Here is a 10,305-nt window from a genome sequence, read left to right on the forward strand (position 1 = left end):
GTACAAGAACAGTCTCTTACCATAATGCTATTTACCAAGGGGTTATATTAGTAAGACTTGGAATATCTGTGTGTCTGGGTAGTGGAATTTTTGTTCCCAGAGGTCATGTTTACTGACTTTCAAAAAAAGGATTTGGAGAAGCTGCATTAAATGAAGTACCAGGGTAAGTACAAGAACATTCTCTTATCATAATTCAATTTACCAAGGGGATATATTAGGAAGACTTGGAATATCTATGTGTCTGGGTAGTGGAATTTTTGTTCCAGAGGTCATGTTTACTGACTTTTAAAAAAAGGATTTGGAGAAGTTGGTGATTACAAAAGATTAGATTGCCTTCACCCTAGAATTCAAATCAAAAATGTTCTGGAAGTTAGATTGTCATCCAGCCAGAATTCCTGAAGCCCAGATGCTATTTAATGCCAGGATGGAAAATTGTCTTGCACTGCCAAGGTTGACTTTGAAACAGCAATGTCTATCAAGTGTTGCATTAGAAATTATAAATTTAAAACTGCAGTTAAATACTGACATGGAGCAAATTGTTCTTATAGAAGTCATGAAACCCAAATATGATCTATTTAGATAGTGATGGAAACACAGTGTTTGTCCCACCTTACTGAGTGATCATTTTTGGGCAAGGCTTTTTCACTTCTCCATGCCTCAATTACCCTGTCTATAAAATTAAGACTGTGAGCCCCATGTGGGACAGGGGCCATGTCCAACCTGATTAACTTGTATTTACCCAGAGCTTAGTATAGTGCCTGGCATATAATAACACAGTAACATAGTAACCCCATCCTATCCCCACAGCACTTATGTACATAGCTGTAATTTATTTATTTATATTAATATCTGTCTCACCCTCCTGATTGTAAACTTGTTCTGTCTGTTTATTGTTATATTGTACTCTCCCAAATGCTTAGTACAATGTTTTGCACATAATAATAATAGTAGTAATGATAATAATAATAATGATGACATTTATTAAGCACTTACTATGTGCAAAGCACTGTTCTAAGTGCTGGGGAGGTTACAAGGTGATCAGGTTGTCCCATGGTGGGCTCACAGTCTTAATCCCCATTTTACAGATGAGGTAACTGAGGCACAGAGAAGTTAAGTGGCTTGCCCAAAGTCACACAGCTGACAATTGGTGGAGCCAGGATTTGAACCCATGACCTCTGACTCCAAAGCCTGGGCTCTTTTACACTGAGCCACGCTGCCTCTCTAAAATAAGTGCTCAAGAAATATGGTTGTCTGACTGACTGACTTAACAAATACCATTAAAAACAAAACTAATTTCCTTTCCTGATTAATGAGGTCCACAGAAATATTTGTTCCCCAACAAGGAAGTAAATATGCAGTGGAAATCGGACACACTTTTCCATCACTGATAACAATTAACTGTTTGAGGAAGCTGCATCAATATGACAAAAAAAAAGATTAGATCAGTAGGTGACTACAATAATAATGATGGTATTTGTTAAGTGCTTACTACGTGCCAGGCACTGTATTAAGTGTTGCGGTAGACACAAACAAATCAAGTTGGACACAGTCCCTGTCCCATGTGAGTCTCACAGTCTCAATCCCCATTTTACAGGTGAGGTAAATGAGGCACAAAGAAGTGAAGTGACTTGCCCAAGATCACACAGCATACAAGTGGAAAAGGCAGGATTATAACCCATTACCTTCTGAATCCTAGGCCCATGCTCTATCCACTATGCCATGCTGCTTTTCCTGGAAACATTAGCCAACCTTGACTTCATTGACACTATCCTCCCCTGGTTCTCCTCCTATCTCTCTGGCTGCTCATTCTCAGTCTTTTTCACAAGCTTTTCCTCTGCTTCCCACCCTCTTACTGTGGGAGTCCCTCAAGGCTTAGCTCTGAGTTCCCTTCTATTCTCCCTGCACCACAATTCCCTTGAAGAACCCACTCTTTCCATCTCTATGAGGATGGTTCCCAAATCTAGTCTTATATTTCCTCCTGCCTTCAGGAGGATGTCCTGCCAACCCCTCAAATTAACATGTCCAAAACAGAGCTTCTCATCTTCCCACCCAAACCCTGTACTCCCTATGGTGTTCCCATCACCTTAGACAGCACCACCATCCTCCCTTTCTCTTAAGCCTGTAAGTTTGGCATTATCCTCTACTCATCTCTCTCATTCAACTCAAATATTCAATCTGTCACCAAATTTTGTCGGTTCAACCTTCATAGCATCAATAAAATCCATTCTTTCCTCTCCATCCAAGCTGCTACCATGTTAATCCAGGCATTTATCCTATCCTGCTTTGACTAATGTATCAGTCTCCTTGCTGAACAACCTTGCCTTCTGTATCTCCCCACTCCAGTCCATACTTCACTAAGATGCCCGGTCATTTTTGTATAAAACCATTCAATCCATGTTTCCCCACTCCACAAGAACCTCCACTTGGTTGCCCGTGTACCTCCCCAACAAAAAGAAACTTCTTAACAGGGGCTTTAAAGTCCCCAATCACCTTGTCCCCCCACTTAACTTCCCTGATTTCCTGTTACACCCCAGCCCATACACTTCACTCCTCTAATACCAAACTACTCACTGAACCCCAATCTCTTCTATCTGCCATTGACCCCTCTCCTACTTTCATTCATTCAATCAATCATATTTGTTAAGTGCTTTCTATGTTCAGAGCACTGTATTAAGTACTTGGGCATGTACAAGAAGTATCATGGCTTAGTGGAAAGAGCATGGGCTTGGGAATCAGAGGTCATGGGTTCTAATCCTGACTCTGCCACTTGTCAACTGTGTGACTTTGAGCAAGTCACTTAACTTCTCTGTACCTCAGTTACCTCATCTGTCAAATGGGGGTTAAGACTGTGAGCCCCACATGGGACAACCTGATTTCCTTGTATCTACCCCAGTACTTAGAACAGTGCTTGGCACATAGTAAGTGCTTATTAAATACCATCATCATTATTATTATTACAATAGAACAATAAGGAGTGACAATCCCTGCTGACAATGAGTTTACAGTCTGGTAGGGGAGACAGACATCAATACAAATAAATAAAATTACAGATATATGCCTAAGTGCTGTGGGACTGGGGATGGCAGGGGAAAGAGGAAAGGGAGCAAGTCACGGTGGTGCAGAAGGGAGTGGGAGATGAGGAAAAGAGGGGCTTAGTCTGGGAAGGCCTCTTGGAGGAGAGGTGCCTTCAATAAGGCTTTGAAAGGGGGGAGAGTAATTGTCTGGCAGACTTGAGGAGGGAGGGCATTCCAGGCCAAAGGCAGGATGTGGGCCAGGGGTCAGCGGTGAGACAGGCTGCTGTCGGCACAGTGAAAAGGTGAAAACCAGAGTAAAGTATCCATGCTAAGTTGTAGAAGGAGAGAAGCCAGGTGAGGCAGGAGGGGTCAAGATGATGGAGTGCTTTAAATCCAATGGTGAGGAGCTTTTGTTTGACACAGAAGGCCCTACTGAGAGCTCACCTCCTCCAGGAGGCCTTCCCAGACTGAGCCCCTTCCTTTCTCTCCCCCTCGTCCCCCTCTCCATCCCACCCATCTTACCTCCTTCCCTTCCCCACTGCACCTGTATATATGTATATATGTTTGTACATATTTGTTACTCTCTTTATTTTACTTGTACATATCTATTCTATTTATTTTATTTTGTTAGTATGTTTGGTTTTGTTCTCTGTCTCCCCCTTTTAGACTGTGAGCCCACTGTTGGGTAGGGACTGTCTCTATATGTTGCCAACTTGTACTTCCCAAGCGCTTAGTACAGTGCTCTGCACACAGTAAGCGCTCAATAAATACGATTGATGATGATGATGATGATAACGACTGGAGATTTTTGAGGAGGGGAGTGACATGTCCTGAACGTTTCTGTAGAAAGATGATCCAGGCAGCAGAGTGAAGTATGGACTGGAGTGGGGAGAGGCAGGAGGTTGGGAACCCGTTGTTGGGTAGGGACTGTCTCTAAATGTTGCCAAATTGTACTTCCCAAGCGCTTAGTACAGTGCTCTGCACACAGTAAGCGCTCAATAAATACGATTGAATGAATGAATGAATGGGAGATTGGGAGGTCAGCAAGGAGGCTAATACAGTAATCTGGTCGGGATAAGATGAGTGATTGTATTAACATAGTAGCAGTTTGGATGGAGAGGAAAGGGTGGATTTCCTACTTCCTGCCTCTGGCCTGAAACTCCCTCCTCTTCATATCCTACAGATGTTCACTCTTTCCACCTTCAAAGCCTTATTAAAAACACATCTCCAAAATCCCTTCCCCGACTAAGCCCTCATTTCCTCTTCTCCCCCTCCCTTTTGCATCACCCTTGCACTAGGGTTTACATCCTGTATTCAACCCTCCCTCAGTCCCATTGCACTTATGTGCATATCTGTAATTTAATTTATTTATATTAATGTCTGTCTCTTCCTCTAGACTGTAAACTCACTGTGAGCAGGGAAAAGGTCCATTAACTCTGTTACATTTTTTTCTTGCAAATCCTTGGTGCAGTTTTCTGCACATAGTAAGCACTCAATAAATACGATTGATTGATTTATTGGTTTAATAATTGTATTTGTTAAGTACTTAGTATGTGCCAGGCACTGTATTAAGCAGCGTGGCTCAGTGGAAAGAGCCCAGGCTTGGGAGTCAGACGTCATGGGTTCGAATCCCGGCTCTGCCACCTGTCAGCTGTGTGACCTTGGGCAAGTCACTTAACTTCTCTGTGCCTCAGTGACCTCATCTGTCAAATGGGGATGAAGACTGTGAGCCCCACGTGGGACAACCTAATTACCTTGTATTCATTCAATCAATCAATCGTATTTATTGAGCGCTTACTGTGTGCAGAGCACTGTACTAAGCGCTTGGGAAGTACAAGTCGGCAACACATAGAGATGGTTCCTACCCAGCAACGGACTCACAGTCTATCTACCCCAGCGCTTAGAACAGTGCCTGGCATATAGTAGGCACTGATCAAATACCAATGTTATTATTGCTATTATTAAGCACTGGTGTAAATACAAAATTATCAGTTTGGACACAGTCCCTGTCCCACACAGGGCTCCCCATCTCAATCCCCATTTAACATATGAGGGAATTGAGGCACAGAGAAATGAAGTAACTTGCCCAAAGTCACAGAGCAGATGATGATGATGATGGTGATGGTATGATGATGATGGTATTTGTTAAGCACTTACTATGTGCCAAGCACTGTTCTAAGTGCTGGGGGCGATACAAAGTTATCAGGTTGTCCCAGGGGGCTCACAGTCTTAATCCCCATTTTACCGACGAGGTAACTGAGGAACAGAGATGTTAAGTGACTTGCCCAAAGTCACACAGCTGACAAGTGGTGAAGCCAGGATTAGAACCCACGACCTCTGACTCCCAAGCCCGTGCTCTTTCCACTAAGCCAGTGACGGAGCTAGGATTAGAATCCGGGTCCTTTCGAATCCCAGGCCCATATCCATTAGTCCATGCTGCTTCTTTAATAATAGTATCAGTCCTACTATGCATAGAAAGGATAGGGTTTCACAAGATAGCCTTTTCTGTCCTCTTACCTTTTGGGAAGAAAGGTCAGGCGCCTATGCTACTTGAAATGTTGGCCTATCAAATTACTTTTTTGTCATTTCATTTTAAAAAGAGATGTCGGTAAATGTCAGTTATTTTGGAAAGCTATGAAGCTGAACTAAATTTTCCCAAAAGAGGGGTAAGAGGTACTTACCAGAATGCTGAAGTAAAGCTTGATGGTAAGGGCTTTTACCCTTTTTCACTATTATTGTCCATGAAATGAAATTGGATAGTTATCACACTATAAAAATTCACTTGACTATCTAGGTCATATTTTTCTGAGCCTATCCTTCAGCCAGATGGCAGTATCAAAGAGGATAAAGTGTTTTCAACCAAGAGTGATGACAATGGAGCAATGAAAAAGCCCTGTGAGACTGCTTGTGGCTGATCATTTCATAGCCTGCATTTTAAGATTAAAAAAAAAGGAAGACTATCATTAGAAAAAAAAAATGTATAGGGAGTTCTCCACATAGGATTTTCTTTCTGTTGTAAGACACTGCAACTCGTGTTGCTATAGCGTTCTTCTTAATTTATGCTTTTCCTTTCATTTCTCATGCTGTCCCTTTCCTTGTGTGGCTGTTACCAATTCACCTGTGCAGCTGTTGATTGTGAGGGGGAGAGAGAACATGCAGAGGAGCTCAAGGGATTCCATCTATTGTGTTTGTGTTAGCTCTGAAATTCTGAGCACAACTGCCCAAGGTCCGTGAATATTTAATTGATGGGCATATTTGACTCCCAACTTTTTTTAATACTATCTGTTAAGTGCTTAACAAGCGCTGTTCTAAGCGCTGGGATAGAAGTAAGTTCATCAGATTGGATATTGATCAGGACGGTCATCTACAGGCCTCTTTCCTCCACAGGCCTTTCTCCTCCACTTCCCCAGCCCCTCCTTCAAACTTTCTGAACCATTCTTATCCCTTTATCAAATTCCTTCAGTTTTTCTCCATCTTTACATTGATCCTTGTGGACTTTAATGTTCATGAGGATGTTCCTTATGACCATTCCACTGCCCGCTTCCTCTCACTGCTCAACTCCAACCGACCTCTGGCACCACCCTACCGCACCCAGTCACCAACTTGGACACACACTCCATCTCATCATCTCTAGTCACTGTACAGTCTCTACCTTCAACCTACTCTGAAATCGCTCTATCCAACCCCAACCGCCTGACCTGCCTTCTCTCCCAAACATCCTCTCCCAGCAAATCCATCTTGTTCTCCCACAAAGGCCTCCAGTCTTTTGACCCCATCCAATTTTTGCAAGTCATCATGCTCCATTTAGTCTCTAATGCCAATCTATTCAATTAACCTCTATCTCATTTATCCTGCTGAGGTCCCTTTGTCCACAACCTGCCTCTGGCCTGGATCTCCCTCCTCTTTCATACCCGACGGACAAACACTCACTCACTGCTGTCTGTTTTCGTTGACACATAGTGTCCTCATATTCAAATTCAACTTCCTAAATGTCAAACACAGGGCTCTACCCATCATTGTAGGTGCTCATTAAATACTGCTGCTGTTGATGACGATAATTATGAATAAAAAATGGCATATTGATCAGAGATTTACGACTTCTGCTTCAAGTTTTCCAGAGAAAATGAAACAAATAAAATGTTGGGAAGTATGAGAAGTATTTGATTTAACATTTTCATACTAGTCCACCTTTATATGCAGAAGTAACACAAATGTTCCCACATCTGAAGACAATGGAACGAACCCTCAGTAGCTCTGCTAAGAAAAATAAACTGGACAGAGAGAACAGTACACACTTGCAGAGAAAGAGCAAGAGTCTCCTCTGGTGGTTTGCTCGTCAGACTCTAAGTTCTTCTAGAACCTAAGCTTGTCTTATTAGCCTGTCCCTCAGCGGGGGGTTTCAAATTCTAAACGAAATTACATTCAAATGAAGGGCAAAACTTAGCTTTCCCACCCAACATCCTGGGACCTAACAATCCTAGATTTCTAGTCATTTTCCACTTTCACCTTGCTGAGTATAATGGTTTAGGTGGAGGAGGTATTGGGACACAATCTGCCTCTCACAATGTTATTTTCAATTTTGTGTTTCTATTTAAAGATTCCTATAGATTACCTGTTGTTGTTTTTTTGTGGGTGGGGGCACAAAAAGAAGAGATAGAAGAAGAATGTAAATCTAATTTAAGAATGTGGTCAAGGAACTGTTTTTATGCTTTTGGGGTTTTTTTGCATTGAGATTACTATATGCCAATGAATCAGTTAGTGGTAGTTACTGAGCATTCACTGTTTCTACTAAGCACCTGGGAGAAACAATGCTGGGGTAGATACATGTTGCTCGTTCAATTTATTCATTCTGTCATATTTATTGAGCACTTACTGTGTGCAGAGCACTGTATTAAGCGCTTGGGAAAGTAGAGAGTAAGAAAAGAGAAGCAGCGTGGCTCAGTGGAAAGAGCACGGGCTCCAGAGTCAGAGGTCATGGGTTCTAATCCCAGCTCTGCCACATGTCTGCTGTGTGACCTTGGGCAAGTCACTTCACTTCTCTAAGCCTCAGTTTCCTCATCTGTAAAATGGGGAATAAGACTGTGAGTCCCACATGGGACAACCTGATCACCTTGTATTCCCCCCCAGTGCTTAGAACAGTGCTTCACACATAGTAAGCATTTAACAAATGTCATCATTATTATTATTATTACAATACAATAATAAACAGACACATTCCCTGCTCTCAATAAGCAGTTCAAGCACCCAGTTCCTGTCCCACATGGGGCTCACAGTCTAAGAAGAAGGGAGAACACATATTGAATCCTATTTTACAGATAAGGAAACTGAGGCACAGAGAAGTGAAGTGGCAAGGTCATATAGCAAGAAAATGGTGGAGGCAGAATTTGAATCCAGGGCCTCTGACTCCCAGAGCCTTGCTCTTTCCACTGGGCCAGATTGCTTCCCTTCTCACATTAAAATCTAACACATTAAATTTTTTATGATAGTTGATTTGATTTCTTGTATGTTTTCAGACATAAAGGTTATTCAGAAAAGAATACCCAGAGTTCACCTGTCTATTTAGAATGGTAAAGTGCTTAAAAAGATCATCTTTTAAATTTCCTCTTGGAACCTAGACATATTGCCTTTGAATACCAAGGCAATGGGAAATAGTGGGGACACTGGATGCAAAAATCTACTGTACATATTCGGGGACTTTCCAAAAATCATGGGCCCATTAAAATTTGATTGAGTTTCCCACATGTCCATTGGTCCTCAGCCATTTTCCCAAGATGTTCTTCCCCATCTCTTTCTACTAGCCTCCATATCAGAAGTGACAGACAGAATGCGTAGAGAAAGCCAAAGAGGAAATGGGGAATAAAGGCAAAATATGTCCAAGTTTGCCAACCCACAACACAGTAGCTGCAAAAACATACCTACCTGAAATAATTCAATCTACTGTTACTGGACCAGGATTTGAGGCATTAAAAAAAGCTTTCCTAAAAAGTGTACAAGCCAATTGTACCTTTTCCCCCTCCTCCCCGTCTTCCTCTCCTGTCTTTGGTGTTGCAATGCCTGTTTTCCAGGCACGTTGCGAGGAATGCAACCTACTGGTCACCTAAGATGTACATGCTTCCTTCAAATTGCCTAAACCTTTATTTTTTGTGTTTCAAGTGGGGTTGTTTTGACTTCCCTTAGAGTCTGTGCAGGGTACTGTTTATCGTTCTTAATAAGGCTTAGTGGAAAGGGCATAGAAGGGCAGAGAAGCAGCGTGGCTCTGTGGAAAGAGCCCGGGCTTGTGAGCCAGAGATCATGGGTTCTAATCCCACCTCCGCCACTTGTCAGCTGTGTGACTTTGGGCAAGTCATTTAACTTCTGTGGGCCTCAGTTACCTTGTCTGTAAAATGGAGATTAAGACTATGAGCCCCTCATGGAACAACCTGATCACCTTAGATTCCTCCCCAGCGCTTAGAACAGTGCTTTGCACATAGTAAGTGCTTAACAAATGCCTTCATTATTATTATGTACCTGGGAGCCGAAGAAGCTGAGCATAAGTCCCAGCTCTGCCATTATCCTGGGCAAGTCACTTAAAATCTCTAGGCCTCAACTTCCTCATCTGTGAAATGGAGATCATAATATTGCCTCTCCCTACTTCATAAGGCTGCTGTGACGACATGAGGCAAGTAAAGTGAAAGAGCTTTGGAAAAATCTTAAAAAAATAATGACACTATGCTCAATCAATCAATCAATCAATAGCAAGTTTTGAGTACCTACTGTAATAATAATAATAATAATAATGGCATTTATTAAGCACTTACTATGTGCCAGGCACTGTTCTAAGTGCTAGGGTAGGTACAAGATAATCAGGTTGTCTCACATGTACTGTCCAGAGTACTCTACTAAGCACTCAGGAGAGTACACAACAATTTGGAAACATGACCCTTCATCTCAAGATGATTATGGTCTAGCCTAGGAAATGGAAATAAATGACACACAGTGGAAAATAATATATAAAATATGAACATTAGGGCTAAAAGGTACAAGTGGTGCTTAGAGGAACTGAAGGTACAGTTGGAAGATGTAGTAATAATAATAATACTTATTAAGTGCTTACTATGTGGCAAGCACTGTTCTAAGTGCTTTGTTAGATTCAAAGTAAAAAGGTTATACACAGTCTCTGTCCCACATGGGGCTCACAGTCTTAATCCCCATTTCACAGATGAAGTAGCTGAGGCAGAGAGAAGTTAAGTGACTTGCCCAAGGTCGTATAGCAGGCATGTGGTGGATCTGGGATTAAAACCCAGGATTTATG

The sequence above is a fragment of the Tachyglossus aculeatus genome, chromosome 1, assembly GCF_015852505.1.
Source record: "Tachyglossus aculeatus isolate mTacAcu1 chromosome 1, mTacAcu1.pri, whole genome shotgun sequence".
Classification (NCBI taxonomy): domain Eukaryota; kingdom Metazoa; phylum Chordata; class Mammalia; order Monotremata; family Tachyglossidae; genus Tachyglossus; species Tachyglossus aculeatus.